An 8904-nucleotide genomic window follows, 5' to 3' on the forward strand; every position below is an offset into this window, starting at 1 on the left:
CTGGAGGAATGAAGCTGGGTGCTGCAGACACACAGATGCTGGTGGTTTGTCTTCCCTCCATAGTGAAATCATTTAGGATTCTGCAGATGCTGCTTTCAAAGATCTGCAGAGGCTCCCAGGAAAACTGTTTCAAACTACTATCTACTTTGGAGATTAATAATTTAAGTTGTCAAGAAGATAAAACTTTTTTTTTTTTCTTTTTTTTTTTTTTTTTTGAGACAGCGTCTCGCTCTGTTGCCAGGCTGGAGTGCAGTGGTGTGATCTTGGCTCACTGCAACCTCTGCCTCGTGGGTTCAACTGATTCTCCAGCCTCAGCCTTCTGAGCAGCTGGGACTACAGGCACACATCACCACGCCCAGCTAATTTTTGTATTTTTAGTAGAGACAACAGGGTTTCACCATGTTGCCCAGGATGGTCTCGATCTCTTGACCTCGTGTTCCGCCCGCCTCGGCCTTCCAAAGTGTTGGGGTTACAGGCATGAGCCACTGCACACGGCCCATAAAACATTTTTAAGAATAGAATCGCTCTCATAGATGAAAGCACAGTTTCAAAAGATGGATCTATGAGCTTTAAGCAAAGGAAGCCTTGTGCACGGAGAGGAGAGGGGAGCCATGATCTTACGTGGGCCCAGGCTGGGGAGGTTACATCTCTGCTGCCTAAGAATTCGCATGCGTGAAATAAAGTGTTTTGTTTTGCTCTCAAGAGCAGGCCTGAGTGGGAAGCTGCTAAGAACTCACTGCAGAGGATGCTGGTCATGAGAGAGGGGTCTTGGGCTGTCATCCTAAGGAGGTGGCCCCAGTGACTGCTCTTCCACCAGACCTACATTTATAGTCACAGAGGGCGTGAGAGAACAGCCTGAGACGTCCCACAGTCTGGCAGTCGAGGGCATTTCTTTGATGTTCCTGAATTGTGGGGAAGCCTAGAAGAGAGCAGAGGGAGGTGATGCGACCTCTGTGCCCTGGGAGCCTCTCTATTTCACAAGTTTGTTCCCAGGTCTGTGGACCAATGTGCAAAGCGCCTGTAGGCATTACTACCCTGGAGTTATTCTGAGCCCCATACTGAAGGATGCGGGTCCCTCAGAATGTCCGGCAAAGTAAAGCAAACTTCCTGGAGTCCATCCTTGTCCTCTGGACTTTCTTTTCTACCAAAAACAAGCCAGACAGATTCAGCATAGTACAAATGTATCCTCCATTTCCTGGGTTAGCAACTTGAAGCCCATCAACAAAGTTCTGGACTATCCTCAGGGACACGAAGAAAGACTCAGTCATGTTCTCTGACCTTCGCAGATAATAGTTTCTCTAGCTAGAGGAAGAAAGCCACTGAAAAGGAAATTGGGTACACAGGTACAATTAGACTGCACAGAGGTCACGAGACAATAGAATGGAAAGCACTATCCTCCTTTTGTGCATACCCATGACCCTTCATAAAAAAGTCACAAATATCTCATGATGTTGTTATTACATTCTCATTATCTGGAAGAACAGGTCATGGGTGTATGTATGTGCCATGTGCCTCATTATTGGAACCTGTTTCTGTGTCTTCCTCTAACTCTACCATATGAGTATCAGCGGGAGGTAGAGACTTCCTCCCACTATAAAAACTGAAAATCTGAGATATTTTCTCAGCCTTCCTTTCATCAGGGCACAAGCATGTCACCAAGTCTCAGTCAATCAAATGTAACCCATCAGGACTTTTTGTCTCTGAAGAAGCAGAGAAAGAAGGTGGCCAAGGCACCCACATCTCATCTCCAGAGACACTGTGGCTGCCATGCCTCTGACTGCTCCCACTGTCCAGAGCTCATGGTTACTGACAAAAGTACCAGAATCATGTGATGTAAAGTGGTAGACACAGTGTATTCATAGGACCGTTAGTAGCCTGACCTTTTTTTTTAAAATAAGGTTATGAAAATTTAACCTCCCTCTCTTCCTCCATTTTCTGAGACTGGATCTCTTGCTTCCACGGCAATTTGGTGAGTTACTAAAAACCCTTCCAGAAAATTGTTTTTCTGGTTGGATGAGAATTAGTTTCTGTTATTTGCAACTTAGACTGGATAGATATATCACATAAAATACAACAAGTTAAAAAGTATTAGGTGGTGATAAAACTAGGATTTTAAAAAACAATTTCTACTTTTGAACAAAGCAAAGTGAATAGGAGCAAGATTTGTCCTCTCACTTTAGGCCAACTAGAAAACTGGATAAAATAATGAAACAATATCTTTACACATTAGACAACAGGTAGTGCAAGCCTGTAACCTCAGAAAAGGAATAAGATGAGCCCTATTATTGCACAAGCCTATTGCCTAGAGGCAATTTCCAGCCCACAGCATATGGAGGAGAAACCCACAGAGAGCCCAATAATCTTGAAGACTAGAGAAGATAGGTCTCATAGTTCAGAGAGGTCAAGACGGCTAGAATGTGTGGGACAGGGTACTAGAGAAGAGAGAGCTGCACAGTGAGAGCTCTGGAAATCTGTAGAGGGGTCCTCCTAAAGTTTTGACTGAGAACTAACCTGCATATACATGAGAAAAAGACCGGGGAAAGAACCACCTAAAAGGAGCAGACAAAACAATTAATGAAGTGCAGGCAGGAGTGGAATAGCTTGTACTTCCTCCAGCCAGAGTGGAAAGACCTTGTAAACATGGGTCATCATTTAGAATCCTCAGAAGGGCATCATCTTAGCAGTGGGGTTACATTAGCCCTGGGCCAAAAGATAGACTAAAACCACCCTAACAGAGCTTAAGAGCAAGTCTCAAAAGAAAAAATATGTATATTCAAAAGAATACAACAAAGTCCAGTGCCCAGAAACAAATTCAAAATGTCTGGTACCAAATAAAAAATTCCCAGGTATGCAAAGCAGCAGAAAATTATAATCAAAAATGAAAAGAAAAAATTCAATATCACAGGCCCCCAAATGACAGACATAATGGATGTCAAGGACATTAAAAGAGCTTTTATGAATCTGTTCCTTATATTCAAGAAGGTAGAGGAAAACATTGCCATAATGATGACAGAAATAAAATACACGTTTAAAAACATATCTAGAGGTTAAAAAAAAACTGAATTAAAAAACACATTGGATGAGATTACCAGTAGATTACATACTGTAGAGGAAAAGATTAGTAGTCTTGAAAACATAGTATATAAATTACTCAAAATGAAGCACAGGAAAAAAAGACAAATTAATAAAGCATCCATTACCTGTAGGATGTTTGACATATGTGTGATTGGAGTCCCAGAGAGGACAGAGAAAGAGACAGGAAAAAAATGGAAAAAATAATGGCCCCAAATGATCCAAACTTGACTACAGGTTCAAGAAACCCAACAAACGCCAATGAAATAAATAAACCCATGTCAGAGATTGTCACATGCAAACTGATGAATACTAGTAACAAACAGAAAAATTTTAAAGTAGCCAGAAGAAAAAAGATACATTATGTTCAGTGGAACAAAGATAAGAATAACAGCAGACTTTATGTTCGAAATTATGTAAGCCATAATGTAATGGAAATATTTTTTAAAAACTGAAAAAAAAAAAAAAAAAAACCATACCTGTCAACCTAGGTTTCTTTATCCAGCAAAAATATTCTTCAAAATCAAAGCAAATGAAGACTTTCTCAGCAAACAGAAGCTGAAAGAATTCACTGTAAGCAGGTTTGCACTACAAAACTAGTTAAAGGAAGTTTTTTCAGGCATAAAGAAATATCTACATTCATTCCTTTGATAAACTCATCCAGTTTTATGACTTTTAAATAGTATCATTAACTTAACAACTGCTAAGTTTATATCTCCAGCCTCAAACTCATCCCTGAACTCTATATTGATGCATACAACTGCCTGTTCAACATCTCAACTTGAGTGTTTAATAGCATCACAGACTTTACTGTGTCCCAAACTGAATATCTAACTTCTACCCACAATCTTCACCATCTGGACAAATGACATTATCCTTGAAGTGTCTTAGGACAAAAACCCTTCAAAGTATATCCTGAATCTGACCATTTCTTTATGTTTTTTAAAAAAAATTTTTATGGATACATAATAGTTGTACATATTTAGGGAGAACATGTGATATTTCAATATAAGCATATGATGTGTAATGGACAGGGTAATTGGGATATCCATCACCTCAAATATTTACCTTTTCTTTTTGTTAGAAGCATTCCAATTCCAATCGTCTAGTTATTTTGAAATATACAATATTATTATTAACTATATTCACCCTATTGTAATACCAAACCATAGCTCTTATTCCTTCTATATAACTGTATTTTGTACCCATTAACAAAGCCTTCTTTATCTCCCCACTCCCCACTACATTTCCCAGCCTTTTGTGACCGTCATTCTACTTTTTACGTCCACAAGATCAATTTTTTTTAGCTCCCACACATGAGTGAGAGTATGTAATATTTGTCTTTCTGTACCTGGCTTATTTCACTCAACCTCATGTCCTCCCATTCTATCCACGTTGTTGCAAATGACAGGATTTAATTCTCTTTATGGCTGAGTAATATTTCATTTTGTATATGTACTCTTTTTTTATTCATCTATTGTAGACACTTCAGTTGATTCCATATCTTGACTGTTGTGAATAGTGCTGCAATAAACACGGGGCACAGATATCTCTTTGACATACCGAGTTATTTTATTTTGGCTACATACTCAGCAGTGGAATTGCTGAATCATTTAATAGTTATACTTTTAGTTTTTTGAGGGACCTCCATAGTGTTTTTCACAATGGCTGTAATAATTTACATTCTCACCAACAGTGTATGAGCATTCCTTTTTCTTCACATCTTCACCAGCATCTGACACTTTTTGTCTTTTGGCTAAAAGCCATTTTAACTGAGGTGAGATGATACCTCATTGTGGTTTTGATTTTCATTTCCCTGATGATTAGTAATGTTGACCATTTTTAAATATACCTATTGGCCATTTATAAGTTGTCTTTTGAGAAATGTCTGTTCATATCTTTTGCCCATTTATATATATTATTTTTTGCGATTGAGTTGTTTGAGTTCCTTATATATTCTGGTTATTGTTCCCTTTTCAATTGAACAACTTGCGAATATTTTCTCCCATTCTGTAGGTTGTCTCTTTACTTTGTTAGTTGTTTCCTTTGCTGTGTGGAACCTTTTTAGCTTGATGTGACCTCATTTGTCCATTTCTCCTTTGGTTGCCTGTGCTTATGAGGTTTTACTCATGAAATCTTTGCCCAGACCAATGTCCTGGAGAATTACCCCAATGTTTTCTCCTAGGAGTTTCATAGCTTCAGGTCTTAGATTTAACTTTTTAATCCATTTTTATTTTCTTTTTGTATATATTGAGAAATATGGGGTCTCGTTTTATTCTTCTCCATATGGACATCCAGTTTCCCCAGCACCACTGATTGAAGAGCGTGTCCTTTCCCCAATGTATGTTCCTGGCACCTTTGTCAAAAATTAATTGGCTGTAAATATGCAGGTTTATTTCTGGGTTCTCTATTCTGTTCCATGGGTCTACATGTCTGTCTTTATGCCAGCACTCTGCTGTTTTAGTTAGTACAGCTTTGCATTATGTAGGTAACATGATACCCCAGCTTTGTTCTTTTTTTTTAATCAGGATTCCTTTCACTACTTGGAGTCTCCTACAGTTCCATATAAATGTTAGGATTGTTTTTTTCTTTATGTTAAGAATGTCATTGGTATTTTGATAGGGATTGCATTGAGTCCATAAATTGCTTTGGGTAGTATGGACACTTTAACAATATTATTTCTTCCAATCCATGAACATGGAATCTTTCCGTATTTTGGTGTCCACTTCAGTTTCTTTCATCAATGTTTTATAGTGTCCATTGTAGAGATCTTTCACTTCTTTGATTAAGTTTATTCCTAGATATTTTATTTTATTATCATTATTATTATTATTATTTTTTAGAGATGGGGATCTCACTCTGTCACCCAAGCTGGAGTGCAGTGGAGTGATCACAAGTAGCTGCAACCTTGAACTCCTGGGCTCAAGTGATCCTTTTGCCTCAGCCTCCTGAGTGGCTAGGATTACAGGTACAGTCTATGGGTCTGGCTCTTTTATTTTATGTGTAGCTATGGTAAATGGAATTGCTTTCTTGGTTTCGTTTACAGATAGTTCACTGTTGGCATATAGAAATGCTACTGATTTGTATGTTAATTTTGTATCTTGCAATTTTATTAAATTTACAGTTCTAATAGTTTTTTGGTGGAATCTTTAGGTTTTTTTAAATATAATATGTCATCTGAAACAAGGATAATTTGATATCTGCCTTTCTCATTTGGATGTCTTTTATTTCTTTCCCTTATTTAATTGCTCTGGCTAAGACTTCTAGAACTATGTTGAATAAAAGTGGTGAAACTGGACATCCTTTCCTTGTTCTAGATCTTAAGGAAGGTTTTCAGTTTTCCCTGTTCGGTATTATATTAGCTGTGGGTTTGTCAAATATGGTCCTTGTTGTGTTGAGGTATATTCTTTCTATATGTAGTTTGCTGAGAGCTTTTATCCATTTCTTCTACTTTTTCCAACTTATTGGCATATAGTTGCTCATAATAGTCTGTGATGATCCTTTGAATTCCTGTGGTAACAGTTGTAATGTCTCCTTTTGTCTATAATTTTATTTGGGCCTTCTCTCTTTTCTTCTTAGTATAGCTAAAGGTTTGCCAATTTTGTTTGCCTACTGTTTTTTTCAGTTTCAAATTTTATTTCATTAACTGAAAAGGTAGACACAATGTTTATTTCAAATCGAATTGAAATTTATCTGAAACAAGTAACTTATTTCAAGTAACTTATTGTACAGTCCATTGTCCATTTAAAAATATTTTTTCTTCCAAAAAACTGCATTGAAAGACTAAAAACTTCTTTTACACTGCATAAAAGCGAGATGCAAACTTCTGATATAAATTTATTTAACTGTCAACTTTGATGACAAAGATGAGAGGTTCCCATCTTTCACAAGGGTTCACAGTTCAGTTAAATGATACAAAAAAAGCTTCTGTTTTCCTCCCATACAAATTCAAAGCTTCCATTCATGTTTCTGACAGCAGTACCACAAACTCGATGCTGATACTAGGTTACTTCTTTTTCTTTCCTTTCCTTTTTTTCCTTTCCTCTCCTTGTTGAAGACTTTGGTCACCACCTCCTGTTTTTTGTGTCCTCCTTTTTAGTTTCGGTGTTATTTCTGCTGCATACAACATTATTGACTTACATGCCAGGAACTGTACAAGGCAGAGGCCGCCATCTTCCTGTTTGAGCTGGACCCGGACTCTGTCTCTGTATTGGACATCATGATTCCATTCTCTAGAGTACATTTTATTTTTCTCAAGAAATACATTAAGTCCAACTTCTGAACACACATCTTGAATCTCTGTAGCTGTAGGATTTTCAACAGCCTCACTTACGGGGATTCGCCTTCCCTCTGCGATGGTCTTATTACTTAAATAAGCAGCATAGATACAAATAAACCTGTCCTGGTTGGCCGGGAACCATGCGGCAGTTCAAGCCGTCTTCACAAGAGTCCAAACAGCAACCTTGTTTACCTATTTTTTTAAAAAACCCTTTTTTCATTGATCTTTTGTAATTTTGTTTAGTCTCAATGTTTTAATTTCTGCTCTGGTCATAAATTTTTCTAGTAATTTTGCCTTTGGTTTGCCCTTGCTTTTCTAGTTAGGTTATTTATTTGAAGTCTTTCTGTATTTTTAATATAGGTGTTTATTGCTATAAATGTTCCTCTTTATATTGCTTTTGCTATATCACAGGTTTGGGTATGGTGCTTCCATTTTCATTTGTTTCAGGAAATTTTAAAATTTCCTTTTTCATTTCATGACCAGTGACCATTCAGGAGCATGTTTAATTTCCATGTATTTGTGTGGTTTTCAAAGTTCCTCTAGTTATGGATTTCTATTTTTATTCCATTGTGGTCAGAAAAGATACCTGATATAATTTTACTTTTTAAAAATTATTTGAGACTTGTTTTGGGACCTAACATATGGTCTATCCTCAAGAAAGTTCTGTGTGCTGAGGAGAAAAATGTGTATTCTGAAGCTGTTGGATAAAAATGTTCTGTACATGACTATTAGGTTTGATTTGTCTGTAGTGCAGATCAAGTTCCATCTTGCTCTGTCGCCCAGGCTGGAGTGCAGTGGCGCAATCTCGGCTCACTGCAAGCTCCGCCTCCCGGGTTCACGCCATTCTCCTGCCTCAGCCTCCCAAGTAGCTGGGACTACAGGCGCCCGCCACCACGCCCAGCTAATTTTTTGTATATTTAGTAGAGATAGGGTTATACTGTGTTAGCCAGGATGGTCTCAATCTCCTGACTTGGTGATCTGCCCGCCTTGGCCTCCCAAAGTGCTGGGATTATAGATGTGCGCCACTGCACCCAGCCAAATATGATTTTAGTAAGATAAATGCATCAGGTGTCTGGGCTATCAAAATAAAATAGAAAATTGCTGCCGTATGTGTAGGATCAAAACCAAGGCTGGTGGATTTAGCACCTTGCATATAATGCTCAACAAAATGTTAATGTTGATCAGCCTCTGACATCATTCACTCTTCACCCCACCCAAATCTGACTTCTGCCCCTCCATTAAACCAGCTCTTACCCTGGTCACCAGGGTGAAGTCAGATTTGGGTGGGGTGAAGTCAGATTTTTTCCATGATCTCATGGCTGCATACATAGATCTCTCCCTCCCTGGGTGATATGGAGGATGTTGAGGAGTCCATATCACCCCTCTGTCCTGGATTCCTCCTGCAGTTCAGCCACTTCTCATCGTGCTCTTTTGTGGACTTCTCCACTCACCCTTTCAATGTTGGCGTTCCCCAAAGTTCTGTCTTCTTTGCTTCTGAGAAACAGGAAATTATTGTGGATCACCCCAGGTCATTCTCTAGTCTAATACCTTGA

The 8904-nt window shown here is 38.3% G+C and overlaps 1 pseudogene; it reads right to left on the bottom strand.

Moving 5' to 3' along the window:
* Nucleotides 1-6890: 6890 nt before the first annotated feature.
* On the bottom strand, nt 6891-8668 carry LOC119620511 (signal recognition particle 19 kDa protein-like; annotated as a pseudogene).
* Between the last annotated feature and the right edge of the window lie 236 nt (nt 8669-8904).

Source organism: Chlorocebus sabaeus, chromosome 18 (assembly GCF_047675955.1).
Source record: "Chlorocebus sabaeus isolate Y175 chromosome 18, mChlSab1.0.hap1, whole genome shotgun sequence".
NCBI lineage: Eukaryota > Metazoa > Chordata > Mammalia > Primates > Cercopithecidae > Chlorocebus > Chlorocebus sabaeus.